We start from the raw sequence: 23,879 nt of genomic DNA, 5'->3' as shown, positions 1-23,879 counted from the left end.
CCTGTGCCCTGCCTGCATCGCCAGAGTGACCCCGTGGTCCCTTCATTGCTTTCAATAGCAAACCCAATGCCTACTTTGCACACTGCACCCGGCCACCCCTGTGCCGCTGAGGGTGTGTTTTGTGTGCTTGTGTGCCCCCCCCCCCAGTGCTCTACAAACCCCCCCCTGGTCTGCTCCCAGAGGACGCAGGTACTTACCTTCTAGCAGACTGGAACCGGAGAACCCTGGTTCACCATAGGCGCCTATGTGTTTAGGGCCCTCCTTTGACCTCGGCACCTGACTGGCCCTGTGTAGCTGGTTCTGCGGCTTTGGGGTTGCCTTGAACCCCCAACAGAGGGCTGCCTATGCCCAGGAGATTGACGGTGTAACTGTTTTACTTACCTGAGAAACTCATCAATACTTACCTCCCCCAGGAACTGTTGATTTTTGCAGTGTCCACTTTTAAGATAGTTTATTGCCATTTTAACCAAAACTGTGTGTACTTCTTTCTTAAATCAAAGTTCTATACTTACCTGTGTGAAGTATTTTGCATTTTATGTACTTACCTCAAATTTGAATCTTGTGGTTCTAAAAATAAAGAAAATATATTTTTCTATATAAAAACCTATTGGCCCAGAGTTAAGTCTTTTAGTGTGTGTTCCTCATTTATTGCCTGTGTGTGCACAACAAATGTTTAACACTACTCTCTGATAAGCCTACTGCTCGACCAAACTACCACAAAATAGAGCATTAGAATTATCTAATTTTGCCACTATCAACCTGTAAAGGGAACCGTTGGACTCTGCACACTATCTCTCACTTTGCGATAGTTTATACAGAGCCAACTTCCTACACTTTGCATGTCTCCTAGATAAGTCTTGGCTGCTCATCCACAGCTACCCAAGAGAGACTGGCTTCCTAGACACTGACTACACCTCACCAACAGGGGATACCTGGACCTGGTATAAGGTGATAACACCATAGGTGCTCACCACACACCAGGCCAGTTTCCTACATAAGTGTCTTATCACACCGCTGCATCAACAATGTAGGAAGCTGGCCTGGTGTGTGGTGGACATCTATAATGTTATCACCATATACAAGGTATCTCATTAGTGAGGTGTAATCAGTGTCTAAGAAGCCACGACTCTCTAGAGGTAGCTGTGGATGAGCAGCCAAGACGTATCTGGGAGACATGCAAAGCTTATGCAATACCACTACAGTGACACAGCAACTTATCAAACATGAAAGAACCACACAGTGTTATAAAAATAAAGGTACTTTATTATAGCAACACAACACTAGAATACTTATAGGCAGTTCCCCCCAATGGAGGTAAGTACACATTAATTATATACACAATAGGAATCAGTAAATAGCATAGAAACAACAAGCATTGGCAATAATTTTTGAAAATAGTGAGGGCCCTAGGGGAGGGCCAAACCAACTGTGCCAACTGTGCAATGCAGGGGATGAAGAGGAGTCCCTGAAACAATGCAGATGGTGCCCCACATCAGCTGTCGGGTTGCTGGGGATCCGTAGTGCAAGCAAATGCAAAAGAAGAGTTGTAGGGCTGAAAGAGGACCAGCAATGTCCAGGGTACTCGAAGCAAAGAGGGGAGTCCGAGGTGACCCTCAGCAGTCGGGAGATCCAACAGAAGCAGTTGCAGCCCCCACAGGCAACTCACTGGCAGCAGGCACAGTAAGTCGCAGTGAGGCCCAGTCAGCACACCTGAAGAGGATTCCCATGTTGCCGGAGCAACAGAGAGGAGACTGTGCTTTACAGGAAGTTCTGGGGGCTGGGGCTACTCGGAGCCTGAAGATACCTTGGAGTAGGAGCAAACAAGCCTTGGTACCTGCAAGAGTCGCGGTGCACAGGGGTACTGTCCTGCAAGGAAAGGCCAGTGCTTACCATCTCCCAAGTTGGATAGCTGGCAGAGAACACTGAGGGCACCAGGTTAGACCACCACCTATGATGCAGGATCTACACAGTTCTGGAGAAGAGCAGATCCACGGAGCCGGTCGTTGCTGCAGTTGGTGCCTGCAGATGCAGGAGAGTGACTACTTCACTCCAAGGGAGATTCCTTCTTGCTGCAGTTTGAAGTCTCACCAAACTCAAGAGGATGTAGCCGGGGAAATGTTGCAGTTGCTGGCAGGAGCCGGAGAAACAATGTTGCAAAGCGGAGTCGTCGCTAAAAGTTGCAGACTTTTGGTTCCTGAAGAGTTCAGTTGTGGTTCCAGTGGCCAGAAAATGAAGACCTGGTGAAATCTTGCACGCTGAATCTGAGGACCGACCCAAGAGGGTAGCCCCTAACTAGCCCTAAAAGGGGGCTTGGTCTCCGGCAAGGTGACCACCTATCAAGAGGGGGCTGCGACATCACCTGCCTCTTGGATTCAAGATGGCAGAAGCAAGTGGCCACCTGAAGGAGCTCTGGGCGCCAGCCCTGGGGTGGAGATGGACAGGGGAGTGGTCACTCCCCTGTCCTTAGTCCAGTTTCGCACCAGAGCAGGGACCCAGGGTCTCTGGACTGTTGCAAAATGGTTGGTGCAAGGAAGGCACCAAATGTGCCCTTTAAAGCATACTGTTGGCTTGGGGAGCCTACCCTTTGCATGCCATGTAACACCTATTTCCAAGGGAGAGGGTGTTGCTTCCCTCTACCACAGGAAATCCTTTGTTCTGCCTTCGCCGGCTTGAGGTGGTCAAGCTGCAGGAGGGCATAAACCAGTCTGGTGGGTGGCAGCAGCGTGGGCTGCCAGGAAAACCACAGCAGACTGATAGGAGCAATTCTGGGGGACCTCTAAGGATCCCGAAAGTGCATGGAATCGTACAACCAATACTGGCAACAAAATTGGGGTATGATTCAGACATGTTTGATACCAAACATGCCCAGGTTCAGAGTTACCATTATGTAGCTGGACACAGGGACCTTTATTCAGTACACGGGTAAAATGGCTTCCCTGCACTTACGAAGACCAGTGCAATGGAACTGGAGTTCATGGGGGCACCTTTGCTCATGCAGGTTTGCCCTCACACACCGGGACCTGCCCTCTGGGCTAGGAGGACCTACCATATGGGTGACTTACAGTGACCTGATGCAGCGACCTGTTGTGAAAGGGTGCATGCACCTTTTCACGCAGGCTGCAACGGTAGGCTGCAGACACATTTTGCTTGGGCTCCCATGGGTGGCACAATACATGCTGCAGCCCCGGGGGGGGAACACCTGGTACCCCAATGCCCTGGGATTAAGTACCATATACTAGGGACTTACAAAGGGGCACCAGTATGCCAACTGTGGGGTGTGCAACAGTCCTAGGCAGGCTAATTTAGAGGGAGAGAGCACAATCATTAGGGCCCTGGTTAGCAGGATCTCAGTGAAAACAATCCAAGCAAATTGATAGCAGGCAAAAAGTGGTGGTAACCATGCCATAAAGAGGGTACTTTCCTACAGCCACCAGTGCGGAACCCGAGGGGGACCCTGGTGACTCCACAGGGCCCAAAGGTGCTCCCAGGAGGGTCCTTTTCTCATGTCGTGGCATTCGACCAACGGGGTCAAGTTGAAGAATGCTTGCTCATCTTTGACTTTTTTGTGCTTACCCAAACATCCTGAAGATTTTGAATAGGATGAAGAAGAATGGGGTCTTTGAGAGCAGTCTAGGGACCTTCCTCTCGGAGACAGACAGCGATGTGGAGCTGAGCACCGGACCAAAAGAAGCTTTAAGGACCACTCCATCAAAGCCTTCGGGTTTATGGCCTGCCACTCGGAGCACGACTTCGGGTTTTGGTCATCCTCCAAACACCAGAGACACACAAGGTGCGGATCTGTCACGGACATCATTCGGTGGCAGGAGTCGCAAGGCTTGAATCTGGTCTTCCGAGATGACAACTCGACGCAACAGAATGTCAAAAAAGCTTCAACCAAAGTCTGAAAGACCAGTCAAAAAGTGACTGTACTGGTAGCTCTTCCGATCTGCGAGTAGGCTGGGGCAGAAAGAAAAGAACTGATGTCAGTACATCAGAGTGGTGCCTTCATTGGACCTGTGACGTCATATCCGACGAACCCAATGACTGACACGGAGTGGACCATTGCCACCTAATGGTGCACAGGGGTACTGCTTGCAAAAAATCTCCAGATCCAGACTGACGCCTGGGGAAATTCTAAGGTAAGGAATGTGCAATTAGAATTCTCTATCAGATAAGAATTCCTATTTAAAAATGTACTTACCTGAACGATTATTCTCTGATGTCTAAACATATACAAAGATACTTACTATTTTTATAAATTGGTGTGGATCTCCTCTTTGAGTCATGTGTCTCATTTATTGACTATTGCATGGATTTAAAGATGTCTTGCACTCCTCTATGTTAGGCCTAAGGCTGCTCAACCATACTCCCTCCACATAGAGCACTTTGGGATTGCATAGCAAGCCCCTGTCCACTCATTGGGGAACTACTGGACTCTTTACATGGTATTGGCATACCGCATAAAGGGCCAGCTTCCTACAAGTATGTAGTAGAAAATTGATTTATTGGCTGAATAAACTGGAAGAGCAACTTCACTAGTGCTAAATAACAACTGAGATCCAGAGGCAGCAAAGTATGGAGAATTAGCAATAAAGGACCGAACTAAACACCGTTGACTAATGAATTGTGTTTTGCTCCCCTACAGGGTCTGGGCATTGACTAAATAAATTCCCTCAGTCTACCATTTGCGACTTTGTTCTTCATTCTCCCTAATTAATTAAACATTACAAGTCATGGTGAGGGCTCTTCTATAGTCATTGTTCTTCCCTGCCTATCACAAGACTGTCTGTTCCTGTCCTCCCCTGGTTGCAAGAAGTGGTGACCAGTATCCAGCACCTCTGTCAGAATAAGATTCATCAAGTTGGCATTAGCGTCTCCCCTGTGGGTGCTTTCCGTATAGATATTTAGCACCCCATTGACACTATGGACTCCAGTCCCCTAATTAGGGCTTCAATCTTCCCAGTAGGTACTTCCCATGATGTATATTCCGTTGTGTGTTTTTTTTTTTAGCACATCCAGGACTTGCACTTGAGAATTGTGTTGTAGAAGTTACTATTGGCTTTTTCTCCATTGATGCCATTCAGTATTTGTATTTAGGTCTCAGTTGACATTTGGAACTTTCATGTAGAAATGGCCTCAAAGATTTCAATGTGGAATTGCAGTACTGTCACAGACATGCACATGGCAGTGACGATTCATCAGTCAGTGCCTGATCCCACAGTGTGGTCTGCTCCTGAGCTTTGGGTGGGTGGAGGTGGTGATGCTCTATTCTTCTTGTTTGTTTTATTTCCTCTTTGTTTTAAGTTATTTATTGTTCCCTTCTTGTGTGGTGGAGTGCTTCGTCAATTGCCTTTCCATTTTTCTTGCTGGATGGGGCTTTCACCTGGCAGGATCTCATTATCATTTCATTACTTGTAGGTTGTCCTTCAAATCCTTCTATATTGTTGGCAAAAGTGTTTTTTTCGTTTTTTTCGATGTTTGTTAGAAATTGGGTCTCTAGCTGGCAGAGATATGCACCCTGTCCAAGTAGGGACCACAATCCTAGTTAGGGTAAGTCAGTTACACTCCCTAAATTAACCTGCACTCAACCCCTGGTAGCATAGCATAGAGCAGTCAGGTTTAACTTAAGAGGCTATGAGTAAAGTATTTGTGAAACACTTAATTACAATAACACAGTGAAAGACGCCACAAAAAGACTCAAAACCAGGTAAACAAATAGAGAATATTTACCAGAGTAAAACAAGACCAAAAGGACACAAATCCAATAAGCAGATCAAAAGACATTTCTAATAGTTACTTTAAAATGCAGGGCTTTTCAATTAAGTATTGCTGTTTGTCAGGATCAGAAGCTGGTGCACTTCTCTTAGGGTAATTATGGTGTCCTTATGGGAAGCATTGTGGCAAGACCTCAGGTCCAAATTACAGTGGGCAGAGTCAGTGTGCACCACCCCTAGGGTTCGGGGTCGATCCGGTTTGTCCCCAGCAATATCGTGGTTCGTTGTGAGGGGGCAAAGAAAACGGTGGCGCTCCCTCCAGCTGGATTGCGGTGTTTCCCTTATGGAAAGTGCCGGTGAAAGAAAGTCGCGGTGCTCCCTCTTAGGAGGAATGCTGTAATGCCTCCTTGCCAAGGCTTCGCTTTCTCGAACGGGCGGGCGTCGTGGGTGCAGAGGCAAATGGTGGGGACCCAAAGTAGCCAATAGTTGCAGAGATACAGCTCCCCGTCTGGCACTTGAAAGGGATGTTGAGGCGGTGCGCTCCCTGAGTCCCTAACCACCCGTGGTGTCTAAAGGGGCAGAGAACACTTTCCTGGAGCCTTCTGGTGATCCGCAACCAACAGTGAGTGCTATAACTTGGGACTTTGGGGTTCCGCCCTGCAGGTCCTGCGTCTCCGTGGCAGGAGACAGGGGCAAAGTCAGCAACAGTCCCTCCTGGCAGCACCAGTGCAGCAGGCCAACACAGCAGAGCAGACGTTAAGTGGCAAGTCCCTCCTGGCAGCACATGAGACAGTGTGTAGCAGGCCAGCCCAGCAATTGGTCCAATGGAAATCCCTCCTGGCAGCACGGCTCCTCAGAGCAGCATTGTCACCCCAGGACCTTGAAGTGAACTAACTCAATGGGGTTTGGGGTCCAGCTTTGATACTTTTGTGCCCAGGTTCTGGTAGATTGGAGAAACCTCCAGACCTTCGTTTGAAGTCCCCAGGGCCCTTCCCAGCCCTCACAGAGTCCCAGTACTATGGAGGAGGCATGCAGTCTTGTGTGAGAAGAGGCAGAGAGGCCTATTCAGAGGCAAGTGTCAGCTCCTTCCTCCCACCTAGTCAAGGAAGACCCATCAGCACAGTCAAGGGCTACCAATATGCTAACGCCACACCCAAGCTCCCTTTGTGTGTGCTTGTCAGGTGGGAATACACAGAGCCCAGGTGTCATCTACCCAGTGCTTAATTTGTAAATAAAAACGTGCCGTTGCCCAAAGCTCTCCTCTGAAACACCCAGTTGCTGCATTTAAATGTGCAAGCACAGAATACTGAGGCAGCGTAATCCTAAATCCATTTCAGGCCTTTTTAATCCATTTACAGCCACTCTCTGCCCCTTCAGCCCACTCTTGCAGCTTTCTGCTTTCTCCCTTTGTGACGCTTTTCCCTATTTCTCTCCCTCTGTCTTTCCTATATGTCTCTTTTGCTCACAGTTAATGCCGGACGCAGAAAAATAAGTGCCGGCCCCCAAAAGTAAGTGCTGGTGCCCGCACCGGAAACCACTGGCTCAAATTAAGCACTGCATCTACCCCAGGCGTGTGTTCAGGTGCAGGCAGAGGGACAGAATGGGTCAAGTAAGAAAGCCAGCTTTCTAAAAGTGGCATATTGAGACTTACAATTTTAAATCAGACTTTACCATAAGTTGTGATTTTAAATTTTCAGTCCAGGGACACCAAACTCCAGATTTATATCTCGTCCTATTGGGAAGTTATATTTAAAAGATGTTTTAAGGCAAACCCAATGATATTCTATGGGAGAGATAGGCCTTGCAATAGCGAGAAATGAATTGAGCAGTTTTGAACTATCTGGACACATTAAACTTACAAAGTACATGCCTAACCTTTTATGTACACTGCACCCTGCCCTTGAGGTTAACTAGGGTCTATCTTAGGGGTGATTTACATGTAATAAAAAGGAAGGTTTGGCCTGGCAAGTGGGTACAATTGTGAGGTCGAAGGGGCAGGTTAGGACTGTGCACACAGGCTCTGCAATGGCAGGCCTGAGACATGTTTGTAAGGCTATTGCAGTGGGTGGCACAATCACTGCTGCGGACCAACTAGTGGCATTTAATTTCCAGGCCTTGGGCACATATAACATGCTCTAGTAGGGAATTACAAGTAAATTAAATATGCCAATTATAGAGAAGCCAATGTTACTATGTTTTAGAGGAAAGAGCACCTGCACTTTAGCACGGGTCAGCAGTGGTAAAGTGATCAGATCCCTATAGGCCAGCAAAAATAAGTCAGAAAAATAGGAGAAGGAAGGCAAAAATTCTGGGGATGACCCTGAAGAAAGGGCCATTTCCAACAATGCCTAACCAGACAATAATATACAAGCAGTTTTAAATAGGAGAAAGTCTATATACCATCATTTTTAGCTTTCCAAACTGCGACTCTCCCATCTCAACTGGGAACATGGGAATGCATGTACCTTTATTATGTGTCTGAGCATGAGCATATTCTGCTTGGTGAACTATGTCCTCCACTGACTTTATGTTCTGCTTTGGGGCTTTTTCATCACTATACTATTTGATTGCTTTTTTTTTTTTTTTTTAGATTTTAATTTGTTTTGTTACTTTTGATGCATTCCTTCTTGTATTTGTCCAGCTGTGTGCATCATTTAGGAACATTGTCTGATCTTAAAGTGGCTATCTCATTAAGCCTTATTTGGTGTCCTTTGGGACAGTTTGTATTATCTTGAATGCCTTCTATAACGTGACTATACCTAGTGTCTTCTTTGACTGGCTATGTAGGGTTAAAAGGGCACCTCTCATGGGAGAAGTGGGTGCACAGGCTAGTGCATGTGGTTGTAGCTGACAGTCCACCATTCAGGAAGCAGGGGCAGTGCGCAGGGAAGCCGTTAGGCTGCTGGCAGAGGACCACTGCAGCGTGGCATTGTGACTCTGTGCGGCCACTCTCTAGATCCCCGCTCTCAGCGGCGCCACTAGCTTGATCGGCCTGGCAGGACTCGGCAAGCAACCTGTTGCCAGCAGAGGACCACTGTATTGTATAGTGACGCAACTCTGCGTGGCTACACAGAAAACCCCCGTAGAGGCACTGCCAGCTTTATCAAGGCCCGCAACCGAAGGGCGCTAGAGGGGCCGGACCGGAAACCTCATCGAGGCCATTGAGTAAAATTGCGCCGAAACCCCTCTTCTTCGTTGAGGCGGCCAGGCAGCGACGTAACAAGGACACCCACCCACCCACACCTAACACTAAGTACCCAGAGCGTAGCAGGCTGGGGCAAAGGGTGAAAGAAGAAGGAGAGCGAAAGAACAACGAAGGCCACTCCCAACACAGCGGGGTGGCAGGGCTACTTACCTTGGGATGCCTCACGGCAGGTGAAGGCAGTCGAAACTCAGCACTTGCAGCCCGGGTCTGCCGGAGAGCTGGATACAAGGACTAAACAAGGTAGCGAGTTAATCCTAAAAGGAAATGAGTACCCGCCTACATAGAAAAGGAATAACGCCACGCCAAGGGGCAAGATACAAAAAGGACTAAACGCAAGAGTGATTTGTGGCAAATTTATTGATGGACAGGTGACATGCAGATATCAAAATTTATGGGGGTCTGGTAAGATGCAAACTGTTTTATGACAAAGCATAACAATGTAAGCAGAAACCCATGGGCTTCCAACCTCATGGACGATAAAGTGATTTATGACAACTCATGACCCCATTTGCATGTACATCTGAGATGACAGAATGATTTATGGCCCTCATAAAAGCAGGGCAAACATGCTCTAAATCAACGTTAATAAACATTGCGGTGACGCAACTCTGCAGGGCTGCCCCAGGGACATGGACGAGTGCGGCCATGGGGGATAACAATTGTGAAAATTTGTGTCTGAAGTTTTGCACTCAGCAGTGCGAGTGTCAGGCAAATGCAAATCCTCTCGTTTTTGATATCACTAATCAGCAAGATGCTGCAAGGTCATCTATAACACAAGGATCACTCGATGCAAAGCAGAAGCTCAGAAAGGCTTGATGTTTAAATAGCTTTAACCAGAGCAGAGGTGCGCTGTTGTTTCAAGCCCAGAGTCTATTGCAAGCAAGAGGCTTACAGAAATCACACATTGAGTCACCCTTGCAGCCAGAGCCATAACAGTTTCTGTACACACAACGATAAGCCCCGTCCACAGAAGCTGAGATTGGTGCAAGGGAAATTTAAAGGGGCAGCACCTGCTTATTCTGTCACTTTTATCACTGGAAAGTACTGAAAGTGGTTAACGGCCTTGCACAACAACGCCACGTGCCACAAACTGTAGGAAGCGATCAATTAAGGAAGTGAGCCAGGGACGGCTGAGACTGAGTGATGGATCACAGCTCTTTATTCCAGTCAGCGAGGTGGGCGGCTGCCTACAGAAGAGGAGTACTTTAGAGACAACATTCAAAGGTGACACAAACCGGCTCACGAGTTGAAACAACTAGAGACTAAGGCGAGTAGGGCTGGGTACAGCCACCAAGAACAACATGATCCAGGCCCTCCAATAGCAGTCACTCAGGCGAGGAACATGGAGAACCAAGGGCAGAGTGAGCAGTCAAATGAAGTTGAGGAGATCCTGCCCCGGATGAGGACGGCAACTGAAAAGCATGGAAAGGATTGGCTTCTCCACCAGCTGGGTGAAGAACAAGCTGATGGATTCAGCAGCCGACAGGAAAGCCAGTCATTGGGTGCCGGGGAGTGGCTGGGGGGTGGGGGTGGAAACTCTGAAGATAAGAACATCGAACTGAAGTCAATACAAAGACCCATGAAACAACAGAGAACTGGGAGCAAAGTGCCAAAGAAAGGGGTCACTAAACAAGTGCTTGGGCGTGCAGTCTAGCCACCAGCAGCCATCCCAACGATGGTTGGGATCCAGCCGAGAAGCCAGCAGCAAGGTGACTAATGGTGAGCATATCAGCACAATAGTGCAGGAATGTTTGAAATCATTTGCACCCTTATTGTTTAATGGCACTGGTGCAGCACAGGGACAGGGTCTCTGAGCTGGAGGAGGGGAAGCGTTAGCAGGGTCCTCATGCGGGAGAGTTTTAAAGACAGGAGCAAGGCAATTTGGTCTCAGCACAGATCAGTGGCAAGGGGTTACCACCCCCCACAGCAGCATAGGGTGGCGCACCAGAAAGCAGCACATTTAGGGCGGAAAACCCAGCTGTAGGAAAATGCCATTTCTTTTTTTTTTTTTTTTTTTACATGTTACCCTCCACTTTTTACATGTTACCCTCCACTGGTGCAATTTCAAGTGTGCACAGGCGGCTACCTGCTAAACAGGTCCCCAGTGCCAGATCTCTTTCTCCCAAAACTGCACAGTCGTTTTTCCAATAGGCAACCCCTTTAACCTGCCATTTTAAGTCCCTAGTAAATGGCACCCATAGGGTATGGGGCACTAAAGAAGGCCCCTCAGGGCTGCAGAACACATTGTGCCACCCTCAAGGACCTTAACAACTGCACACAGTGCTGCCATTGCAGACTGTGTGTTTTGGTGCACAGATAAAATGAAACCATGACATGGCCCACAGCTTGTGTTCCATGTCCCTAACACTGCATGCATATGCAAGTCAGCCCTCTGGCAGGCCTTGCAGCCCTAAAGCAGGGTGCAATATATTAGATGTGTGGGAACAGCAGCATGATCAGCTATGGCCTTGTTATGTCTTTTGTCGATTCTCAGAAATAGCAAGTGACCAGTGAAGCTTATTATAAGTGCATGTGTTGGACACTGGTCATTAAGAGTTCCCCAGCTACATGATGGCTTCACTGAAGGTAGGGATGATTGGTATAAAAACTCCTCGTATTAATAAACCCTCACTGAACCCAGTGATGGATTTATTAATACATGCACACAGAGGGCACCTTAGCAGTGCCCCCTTAAAACCTACCAACCCCTAGCGTAGTCACTGACTGGTGCAAACCAGTGCAGATACCTTAGACAGTATTCTGGCCCCTTGAGGTGAGAGCCAATGCTCTTGAGGGCTTAGAACAAAGGTCTGCTCTGGGCAGAGGTGATAACACCTCGTCCAGTCAGGATTGAAATTCCAGGACGGGAAGCTTCAAAGGCCTTTCTGCCTTTGAAATGGGACCCAGGCCTCTCCAAATGGTAGGAAGGCCGACCCCCAGTTCCGGACCCCACTTTTGGTGGCAGGAGTCATGGGAAAATTAGGCAGATTAGGAGGAGTGCCCACTTCATGCCAGTCCCACCATAAAGGTGGATGAGCTGAAGTAGACACCACCTTTCAAAAAGTCCTCCATTTTGTGTGGAAGAAATGTGTCCAATAGGGTGAGGCCTATGCCCACTTTCTAAAGGAAGTAGTCACAAGGAGGGTGTAGTCACCCTAAAGGTGAGTAGCCCTTTGGCAACCACCTGGCACCCCTGTAATGCCCCTACATTAAGTATTTAGGTGGCACCCCTGAACCCTAGAACTCAGATTCCTGACGACCTAAGAGCCAGACACTACAGCATTGCACCAGTAGAGAAGACTCCAGACACAAACTGACTTGTTCCCAGCCCTACCGGCATGTCTGCAGCCCTTGACGCTCCTGCGCCAAAAGACGACCTGTCCTGGTGCCCAGCAGCCTCCAACGCCTTGCGAGGACTGCCTGCCTTCAGTAAAGACCATGATCCCCCAAGAACAGAGGACCTGTTCAAGAAGAAACCAACTTTAAATAAAAAGAACTCTGCCCTGAAGAACTGCAAAACTGCACCCAGACCCACCTCTGCACCCAACGCCCGAGTCCAAGAGGCCCACTGGTTCTGTGAAGGTCCCCCTGCGATTCGGAGTAAGAGTTCACCGTGGGTTGCGCCCTGCCAGACCCTGCAGCCTCCATTTGAAGACCGCGACTGCCCAGTAAGCTGTTTTCCGATGTCCAAGGACACCCCTGCATCCGGTGCTCCTGGACCTTGGAGAGATGGACCGACTATGTTCCAGAGTCCTTCAACATCCGAACTTGTGCAGCTATTATTTGATCAATTCCTAAAATGATTCGGTACACTGATGTCTTGATAATTCACTTGGAGGACAACAACCTCACATAGTTGGGGAGAAAGAACCTCCTTCACAATATCCAGTTGGGGATAACAGAGGCGGCGAGATTCTTTGGGAGCACCACCATATGGTCAAAGCTCACTCCCAGGCTAACATGGTGGGGGGGCCATGTCCAATGGGGCAGTGCATAACTCCAGAAGGAAATTAAATACCCCAGTCAGCAAGTACTGCAAGGCTAACGGCTTTGAGAGCATCAGGCATGGAATGATCAACCCAAGACTCCTGGAATTATACACAACCGATGAAGGACACTGGTCAGAGGAAGGAATTAAAGTGTTCTGGGTGGACCCGTGGGCAGCCTTGGTAATGGCAGCTACATCTAAGAAAGAGAAAGGACCAAAAACCAAAAATGAGAAAGGGAGAGTCACCTGGAGATGTGAGCCTCACATGTGGCGTGGCGGACAAAGAGGTACATTTGTTGGTAAAAGAAGCACACTGGCAGGACGGTGTGTGCCGGAGGAAGGCCACTTACTGGGGATGCCTTACAGCTGGGTGAGTAGGCCAACGGGGGGGGGGGACTAGGCAGAGCATGGCAGTCGCAGCCCAGACATGCTGGACATCAGGGAACAAAGTGGAGAGACAAGGTCGCGAGTTGAGCTTAGCAGTAAGAAGCTACCACCCTCCCCCGAGATCAGAGAAACTTGATGACCCCAAAAAAGAGGCATAACAAAGCACCTCAACAACTAAAAAGTGTCATAAAGTCATAAATATGAGAAGCTAATGACAGGACTAAATTGATGTATGGCACAAGTGCTTTATGACCCATCACCCATTTATGAATTATAATCAGTCACTCCATTTATGAGCCTGTCCCAATGATTTATGACAACCAGAATGATTTATGACACTAATATTGATTTATGGCCCTGTCATATTGATTTATGACTGGCCACTGTGGTTTATGACAGCATGACGTAAAACAGAACATACATGTTTAAAAAAAACTGCTGCCATGTTTTCCGACAAGTAAACAAAGACTCATGTCTGGTGTAATTTTATTGACAAAATGTATGCGAAATATGATATGCATGTACAGGCTGGAGTAGGCCAAGTGTTGGGGTTATGCAGTGTGTGCAGCATGCTTCAAAGGTCGTGCTCCAGGACTGATTGGTTCTTCCGGAAGGGTGACATCCTTCCTTCCCCCGTTTGGGTCTGGGAATCTGGGCAGGGGAAGGGCAGCACCGGTGTAGAGGCGAATTAAGCCATCCTCCTTAGCTACTTACTGCTCTCAACCCTCTCACAGTTCTTGCTGTTTTTTTTTTTTTTTTGAGTTTTATATATCGCAAACACGACCCAAAGGTATTGGAGCACTTTACATGAGCACAAGTTACATTACACAAGGACACATTCATTAGATCGAGCGTAAGCATACGACCTCTTGCATACTTTTAAGTATATGTCTTCTGTGGGCTTCCAGCTATTTCATTTGTTCGTTTGTGTCATTTCAAAATCCTTGCTTGCTAATGGTCAGTCATGCCTCTTTGTCCCTTTTTCTGTGTGGGAGCAGGGACCAACTACTGTATAATTACGCTTTGTCCTGTTTATCGGGTCTGCAGGAGACTTTTTATTTATTTTTATTTTTTACTTATTTTCCTGCTCGTGTCCAGGGAAGCTTCCCTCTTCATTCCAGAGCATTCTTGCTCTGAGTTTAGCTTAGCGGTAAGCAAGGCTATAGCTTAGCTGTAAGCAATGCTATAAATTAGGCTGTTATCTTGGTCACATTTGGTCTCTGTTGGTGCTCTGTGCCCTCTCTCAGCTGCCTGGCTCCCGCCCTTCCTTGAATTGGATTTTCTTTAATGAGTGTGGCTGCCTGCGATCACGGTGCTTACAGCAAGGGTGGAGGATTGCTTGTTTACTGAATTGCTTGTTTAGTTAATTACTTGTTATAAATGAGCTGCCTGTAACTCGGGCTGATGAAAATGAAAAAACAGCTCTTACTTCTGACATGTACCATGAACAAAGTTAGTGCTGAATGTGGCACTGTTATCGGAAAACCCCTTATTGTTTACCAGACTGTACCAGGAAATACCACTAACAGTTGCCTTGCACTGTTCACCTTCCGAGAGGTTCGTTTTATTAGCTGCTCTTCTGCGTGCTAAGTGTAGAGTTGTGAATCCTTTATAATACAGGATTACTCTGTCCCATTTTACCAGTGTCTCAGAGAGCTGCCACGCTTCTCGGCATTCTCCTGTCCTGACCACGAACAAACTAGCTACTTCTTTCAAGGTGTGCAAGCAAGGCTGTCCTAAGGGGAGGGCAGCCAGGGCACTTTGCCCCTACCGCGTTCTGCTCAGGGGCTTTGTACTCCTATTGTAACGTCCATTTATAATTTACCTGAAAAAAAAAAATCAGGCCTGATAATTTTGTTACTATGCAGCAAACACAGCAACACCACTAGGTGGTGCCAAATACTTAGTTGATTTGAAGCTGCTCCTTGGAACCAAAACCAAAGTGGCCTGCAAAGGTTTTGCCCCTGGCACCATAAAAGCTTCTCACATGCCTGTGCACAAGGACTCCCCCAAAGATGATTCTGAAATTATGTGAACGTTTGTAGCAAGTATGCCGTGGACAGCGTATATGTATATATATCACACACACACACAGTTTTCACTCAAGAAACGTAACATTTTGGCTTGAGACTTTCACATTATTATCATGCCACGGTAGTGTTTTAATCTCACCTTTATATTGGCGGTTGGGTGTATCCTCCTGCCTCCACTGGAATGCAAGAAGGTATATTTCACTTCTGAAAACTACACTCAACGCACATTCAATTCTTTATCTTCTGCGCATTGTATGCACAAAGCGTTTTTTATTGTTTTTCCTTAAAGCCAGCGTTTTTGTAACCACTTGAATACAAGTATCAAAGATAATACCTTTTCGCATACTTGTTTATTCTGGACATTTCCTCTAAATGGTGTTGTTTAGAGGTGTGCTTAGATCCTGGTGTGATAAGCGATCAGAAAGCATGGTTCTCCTAAGAAACATTGCAGCAGTGTCACGGTTCATAAAGTGAATTTGTGTTAATACTGATTAACAGTATCTTAGTCTAACTAGCTTGCACCTTATTCTCCGTTGGTTGCAGGGCTAGAGACACTGGGCTGGGAATTATTTTTCAAAGAAGGGGGTTTGCCACTGTTTCCGAAGTGCTTGAAGTGGCAATCTTCCCAGAGACAGACTATGTGCATGCCTTTCCTTTCGAGAAAAAGGAGAAAGTAAAACTGTGTTTTAACTCTGTTTCCAGGGAAAATGTGAAGGGCATCAATATATAGGCAATGCCCAACATAGCCCACCTTATAACTGGCTATCAATCTTTTGGGTTTACTAGTGCTTATGGACAGAGGGGGAAGGGAAATAGAAATGTTTTAGTTATATGCTGGGCCACTGGAATTATATGGGAGGAAAAGAAGAAATGATAAGGCAGGGTAGACCGATTTATGTGGCAAGAAAAGTCCAGTTATGAATTCACAATGCCAGTAGCTTCAACTCAAGAAAATGCGAAACCTGTTGGCATTGCAAATGCTTGTGTTTTTGTAGACAGAGGGAGATTGAGTAATTTGGCCAGAATCACAGGATTGTGATCTGATGCCGAGACTCGGACCTGGTTTGCCAGCTCCAAAGTCGGCAGCTCAGGCAGTTACGCCACATTCTCTCCCCCGTTAACCCCGACAACACAAAAAACAACAAATAATGCCCAAGTGGTCGTCCCTAAAGCCTGCAGGGACGATCAAAGGGCCAGAATATATAGGGGCCCGCTGGGGGAGGACACCTCGTATTTAGATTCCAGCAAGGAAGAAAGGGCTGCCATTTACTAAGAATTTGTTTAAAAGTAACTGTCTGCTCCAAATAGTGGTGTTGCTTAAGGCAATCCAGTGCTTACTTACTGTGTTTCAGTGGTAAGTTTTAGAATGCAATCCCAGAGACATTTATGAGGACGTACATCAAAGAGTTGAAAACCTGCGTAGCTAAAAGTAAAAATAAAATAAAAAAATAACGGGAAGATGAAATATGAACCATAAAAAATGTGCCACAGTCTGTTCTCGTTGTGTTTTACCGTCATCTCATTCCCAGGGCTCCCACCTCCTTTACGAACGCCTGAGGACGCCGACGCAGGCACTAAATACAGGAAGCTATCTTGGAGTCTGGGTCTAGTTGAGGCTGCAGAGATTCTGTGTACATCAGGCAAGCAGCAATGCTGGCGATGATCTCTGCACTACGGCTATACAATTAAACAGTCTGTAGGGAGAATGAGGACATTGACTTCAACTCAATACTCTTTCACTCTGGTTTCACGTGCCCCCGCAGGTGCCAATGAGATCTTTAATTTATAAATGAGCCTGGAGTGGGCATGGTAGGCTGGCACTGGGATTCAGCTGGGGGGAGCTGAAGAGCCCCAAGGCAGGGGGCAGCACTGGCAGCCCCTCCGTTGAGCACGACAAATACTAATAATGATATGGGGGACAGTTTAATGGGAACTGGGCATATCCCTCCCTCACTTATACATAGGGGAATGGCGCACCACTCTGTGCATTACATGGAGACTCGGTGATGCACAGTATAGAACACGACACAGGGAGGGATATCGAAGGAATAAGGGAGAAAAAGAAATAAGAGAAGAAGGGGAATACAGAAGACGAGAGTGGAGAAGAAAAAAAGGAATGCAGAGAGACATCCTGTGAAAGTGGCTCTAGCAACTCTACAACGACCCAGAGAGGGTGGAGCGCTAGCAGTCACAGACTGAGAATTATTACTTAGCAGCACAACTGCAGAGGTTGACACAGTGGGTGGCGAGTAGACTGCCCCCCGGGCGTGAGCTGGGGACAGAGATCCCGGAAACATCTACCTTAATTAGAGTACTGCTGAGACTGGGACCCCCAAAAGGACCAGATTCAGTGGAGTTTCGGGTACTGCAGCACTGCTGGGCACGCTGCCTGCAGAAAACGCACATGACGACCCCGTATTTGCCTGATCTTCCAATGCGGGCCCTGCTGGCGCTACCGCACGGGGGCCTGGCGGGGACTGAAGACATGGGTGGAAGCGGGGACTCAGAAGGTGGGGGAGCTGTGCAGAGATGATACCGTTCTCCCCTTTGAGGACTTTAGGTCGAACTTCGACCTTCCCGGGGGTCACTTTTGGCTCCATGGGGCGGTGACATCTGCGGTAAAGAAGCACTGGTGGACAGGGGTGCTGAACCACCCCTGCACAGCACATGCCATTACGTTGTCACATCGGCTGGGGCGTTTACAGCAGTAAATGCCTTTATAGATTGATGGGGAACAATTCCATTCTGCCCTTGGATGGCCTGCGCTTTAAGTGGGAGATAACGACTGGGAGGCTGTCCTGAAGAGGGCCCCTAAGGTTCTGCAGAATGCTCGATTCCGATTGATACACTTCTATGTGCTTCATCGGGCATATTTAACGCCTGGGCATCTCAATCGACATTTCCATATGACTAGCGCACATGCTGTGGAAGTGCCCGCGGCTCATCTTCTGGGAACACATTAGGAATACTCTTTATTGATAGGGAGGTCCCCTGCACTGCCTATTGCATTGGCCCCCACACACTGCCAAACAAAGCCACAAGTAGGTTCCAGGACTTGGCCTTCCTGATTGCGAAACGAGAAATAACGCACAATTGGAAGGCCTCGGCAGACCCTAGAATACAGGAATAGGGGAGGGTTTGCACGGTGGGCGGGTTATGGAGGAGAGATGCTGTTGCGAGAAGCCCAGAGAGGTTAGGGGTCTATGAACATGGCTAGGGCGTGGGATACTCTATAGGGCTGCCTCACCCGGCCAGAGCCCTCACCACTGGTGTAGGAAGTTGGCTCTGTATACACTATTTCAAAGTAAGGAATAGTATGCACAGAGTCCAAGGGTTCCCCTTAGAGGTAAGATAGTGGCAAAAGTAGATAATTCTAATGCTCTATTTTGTGGTCGAGCAGTAGGCTTATCAAAGGAGTAGTGTTAAGCATTTGCTGTACATACACACAAGCAATAAATGAGGAACACACACTCAGAGACAATTCCAGGTCAATAGGTTTTTGTATAGAAAAATATATTTTCTTAGTTTATTTTAAGAACCACAGGTTCAAATTTTACATGTAATACTTTAAATGAAAGGTATTTCAGGTAGGTACTTTAGGAACTTTGAATAATCACAATAGCGTATATACTTTTCAAATAAATCACATATAGCTATTTTAAAACAAGACACTTAGTGCAATTTTCACAGTTCCTAGGGGGAGTAAGAGTTTGTTAGTTCTTGCAGGTAAGTAAACCACCTACGGGGTTCAAGTTTGGGTCCAAGGTAGCCCACCGTTGGGGGTACAGAGCAACCCCAAAGTTACCACACCAGCAGCTCAGGGCCGGTCAGGTGCAGAGTTCAAAGTGGTGCCCAAAACGCATACGCTTCAATGGAGAAGGGGGTGCCCCGGTTCCAGTCTGCCAGCAGGTAAGTACAAGCGTCTTCGGAGGGCAGACCAGGGGGGTTTTGTAGGGCACCGGGGGGGACACAAGTTAGCACAGAAAGTACACCCTCAGCAGCACGGGGGTGGCCGAGTGCAGTGTTCAAACACACGTAGGGTTTCCAATGTAAATCAATGGGAGACCAAGGGGTCTCTTCAGCGATGCAGGCAGGCAAGGGGGGGGCTCCTCGGGGTAGCCACCACCTGGGCAAGGGAGAGGGCCTCCTGGGGGTCACTCCTGCACTGGAGTTCCGATCTTTCAGGTCCTGGGGGCTGCGGGTGCAGAGTCTTTTCCAGGCATCGGGATCTGGGAGTCAGGCAGTCGCGGTCAGGGGGAGCTTCGGGATTCCCCCTGCAGGCGTCGCTGTGGGGGCTCAGGGGGGGCAACTCTGGCTACTCACAGTCTTGTAGTCGCCGGGGAGTCCTCCCTGAAGTGTTGTTTCTCCACAAGTCGAGCCGGGGGCGTCGGGTGCAGAGTAGCAAGTCTCACGCTTCCGGCGGGAAATGCAGTTGTCTTGAAGTTGCTTCTTTGGAAAAAAAGTTGCAGTCTTGGGTGAACAGAGCTGCTGTCCTCTGGAGTTTCTTGGTCCTTCTAGAGCAGGGCAGTCCTCTGAGGATTCAGAGGTCGCTTGTCCTGGGGAAAGCGTCGCTGGAGCAGTGTCTTTAGAAGTGGGGAGACAGGCCGGTAGAGCTGGGGCCAAAGCAGTTGGTGTCTCCGTCTTCTCTGGAGGGTTTTTCAGCTCAGCAGTCCTCTTCTTCTTAGGTTGCAGGAATCTAGTTTCCTAGGTTCTGGGGAGCCCCTAAATACTGAATTTAGGGGTGTGTTTAGGTCTGGGAGGGCAGTAGCCAATGGCTACTGTCCTTGAGGGTGGGTACACCCTCTTTGTGCCTTCTCCCTGAGGGGAGGGGGGCACATCCCTATTCCTATTGGGGGAATCCTCTTTCTACAAGATGGAGGATTTCTAAAAGTCAGAGTCACCTCAGCTCAGGACACCTTAGGGGCTGTCCTGACTGGCCAGTGACTTCTCCTGGTTTTTCTCATTATCTCTCCTGGACTTGTCACCAAAAGTGGGGGCTGTGTCCAGGGGGCGGGCATCTCCACTAGCTGGAGTGCCCTGGGGCATTGTAACACGATGCCTGAGCCTTTGAGGCTCAATGCTAGGTGTTACAGTTCCTGCAGGGCTGGTACTTACCTGCTGGCAGACTGGAACCGGGGCACCCCCTTCTCCATTGAAGCCTATGCGTTTTGGGCACCACTTTGAAGTCTGCACCTGACCGGCCCTGAGCTGCTGGTGTGGTAACTTTGGGGTTGCTCTGAACCCCCAACGGTGGGCTACCTTGGACCCAAACTTGAACCCCGTAGGTGGTTTACTTACCTGCAAGAACTAACAAGCACCTCCACCCAGAGCAGGCTTTTGTTTCTGTCCTCAGAGAGCACAAAGGCCCTCACCACATGGGGTCAGAAACCCGTCTCTCAGCAGCAGGCTGGCACAGACCAGTCAGTCCTGCACTGAACAATTGGGTAAAATACAGGGGGTATCTCTAAGATGCCCTCTGTGTGCATTTTTTAATAAATCCAATACTGGCATCAGTGTGGGTTTATTATTCTGAGAAGTATGGTACCAAACTTCCCAGTATTCAGTGTAGCCATTATGGAGCTGTGGAGTTCGTTTTTGACAGACTCCCAGACCATATACTCTTATGGCTACCCTGCACTTACAATGTCTAAGGGTTTGCTTAGACACTGTAGGGGCATAGTGCTCATGCACCTATGCCCTCACCTGTGGTATAGTGCACCCTGCCTTAGGGCTGTAAGGCCTGCTAGAGGGGTGACTTACCTATGCCACAGGCAGTGTGAGGTTGGCATGGCACCCTTAGGGGAGTGCCATGTCGACTTAGTCATTTTCTCCCCACCAGCACACACAAGCTGGCAAGCAGTGTGTCTGTGCTGAGTGAGGGGTCCCTAGGGTGGCATAAGACATGCTGCAGCCCTTAGAGACCTTCCCTGGCATCAGGGCCCTTGGTACCAGGGGTACCAGTTATAAGGGACTTACCTGGGTGCCAGGGTTGTGCCAATTGTGGAGACAATGGTACATTTTAGGTGAAAGAACACTGGTGCTGGGGCTTGGTTAGCAGAGTCCCAGCACACTTCTCAGTCAAGTCAGCATCAGTATCAGGCAAAAAGTGGGGGGTAACTGCAACAGGGAGCCATTTCTTTACAACTGGGTAGACCACAACAAATCCCACAGAAGGTTCTGCCCCTTTTCAGCTGCGACAACTACAACTGGAGACCTTGTGCACTGTCTGGCTACTCTGTCCTGTCATATCCTAAAAGACGGAGCGACCCCGTCCCCCCCGGGGGATGTTTAAAGTTAGGGGGGGGGACTGTTCTTGTATGTTGACAGCATCTTTAAGACAGCTGATGATCTGCTTTTATTGCTTGGATTTGAGGCAAAGAACTGCTGCCAATGTATTATGTCTGAATTATCCATAAACTTTGTTTACAAAAAAAGAGAGATTCAGTGAAAACAGAGGGCAATGCTGACGGAACTATGAAGGGGCAGGTAGAAAGCTGACACAACAGAACAAATGAGGCACGAAAGAGAGTAAGACAGTAGAGGGAATATGGCAAGGAAGGAGTCAGAAGGATCAGGGAAAGAAGGAATTTAGGGAGAGAGAGGCGAAAAAGGAATTAACCTCGTAAGTGCGGGCGTCGGCCACTGGCCGACGCCCACACACCCTCCCTGGTGCGGGTCACGACCAGTGGGCGACACCAGGAAGGGCATTAATAAATCCTCGGGTGCGTCGCACCCGAGGATTTTTTTTTTTTTTTACTCCCCCCGGGAGACACGGAAGCTACCGTGTCTCCCCCCGCCCCCCACCCGCCCCTTTGTGACGTCAAAGCAGGAAGCAGCCTTGCGGCCGCTTCCTGCTTTCATGGGGAAAACAGCCTTTTACACGTTCGGGAAGGCCTCGTAAGAAAGGGGAGAGTCTCCCCTTTCTTACGAGGCCTTCCTGAAAGTGTTTCCTGGCCCCCGATCGCAGCTGTGCTGCGATCGGGGGCCAGGAAACACTTTCAGGTTTCCTGGCTCCCCCGATCGCAGCTGTGCTGCGATCGGGGGGGTCAGGAAACATTTTGAAAAGGCCTCGTAAGAAAGGGGAGAGTCTCCCCTTTCTTACGAGGCCTTCTGAAACGGTTTCCTGGCCCCCGATCGCAGCACAGCTGCGATCGGGGGCCAGGAAACCCCACTAGACACCAGGGATTTCACTTTTGGGGGCCGCCCCCCCCGGCATAATTTTCTTTAAAAAAAAAAAAAGGTAGGTGCTCCCTGGGGGGGCTGCGATCGCGCCCCCCCCAGGGGATTTAAAAAAAATAAAAAAATAAAAATGAAATGACAGGGGGTCGCCCGTGGGCAGGGTGACCCCCTGTGGGGGGAATTTTTTTTTTAGATGTTGTAGGGTTTCCCTGGGGGCCATTTTGGCCCCCAAGGAAACCATACAACAACTAAAACAAAATATATGTATATATCTATATATATATATCTATGTAGATAGATATATCTAGGTACATGGATATATCTATAGATATATCTATGTAGATATATATATATATATATATATATATATAGGTAGATCTGTATCAAAGAGATTTATAAAGCGCGCTACTCACCTGTGAGGGTCTCAAGGCGCTGGGGGGGGGGGGGAGGACGGGGGGAGGGAAAGGGGCTAGGAGGTTCACTGTTCAAAAAGCCAGGTTTTGAGGCCCTTCCTGAAAAGAAGTAGGTTTTGGGTCTTGCGAATGTGGGTTGTGAGTGCGTTCCATGTTTTGGGTGCAATGTAGGAGAAGGATCTGCCCCCGGTGGTGGTGTGTTTGATGCGGGGGACAGAGGCGAGAGAGAGGTCAGCTGAACGGACGTTTCGTGTGGGGGTGTGGAAGGTGACTCTCGTTGAGGTAGGCAGGGCCTGTGTTGTGGAGTGATTTGTGTGCGAGGATGAGGATCTTGAAGGTGATCCTTTTGTCAATGGGGAGCCAGTGGAGGGATTTGAGGTGTGGAGAGATGTGTTCGTGTCGGCGGAGGTCGAGGATGAGTCGTGCTGCTGAGTTCTGGATGCGTGTAGTTTGCACTTGAGTTTTAGAGTGGTGCCGGCATAGAGGGCGTTTCTGTAATCAAGCCTGCTGCTGATGAGTGCGTGAGTGACAGTTTTTCTGGTCTCTGTGGGGATCCATTTGAATGTTTTTCAGTATACGGAGTTTGTTGAAGCATGAGGAGGTAAGAGCGTTGATTTGTTGGGTCATAGAGAGGGAGGAGTCTAGGATGATGCTGAGGTTGCGTGTGTAGTTGGCGGGGGTGGGTGCAGGGCCTAGCGTGGTGGGCCACCATGGGGGGTTCCCAGGTTTTTTTGGTGAGGGCCAAAGAGGATTATTTCGGTTTTGCTTGAGTTGAGTTTCAGGTGGTTGGCTGTCATATATACATCACTTTTGTCAATATGTGTGTGGTTTCCCTGGGGGGAAAAGGGTCCGACTTGTCTAGTGGCAGTTTTAGTGCCATAAAGAAGCGCAGAAGGTTTATATGTCTACTGCAAAGAGCACATCTGTATTTTATGTAAATAGCTGAGTACATTAGTAAAG

At 48.4% G+C, this 23,879-nt stretch overlaps 1 protein-coding gene across 2 annotated transcripts in view; it reads right to left on the bottom strand.

Moving 5' to 3' along the window:
* Positions 1 to 23,879, bottom strand: part of HYDIN (HYDIN axonemal central pair apparatus protein) — a 2,122,366-nt gene that overhangs the window by 403,952 nt on the left and 1,694,535 nt on the right. The gene's annotated exons all lie outside the window — the stretch shown is intronic.

Source organism: Pleurodeles waltl, chromosome 12, assembly GCF_031143425.1.
Source record: "Pleurodeles waltl isolate 20211129_DDA chromosome 12, aPleWal1.hap1.20221129, whole genome shotgun sequence".
In the NCBI taxonomy this organism is placed as follows: Eukaryota; Metazoa; Chordata; class Amphibia; order Caudata; family Salamandridae; genus Pleurodeles; species Pleurodeles waltl.
The sequence above is the reverse complement of the archived record's forward strand: the minus strand, read 5'-3'. Positions and strand labels throughout refer to the sequence as shown.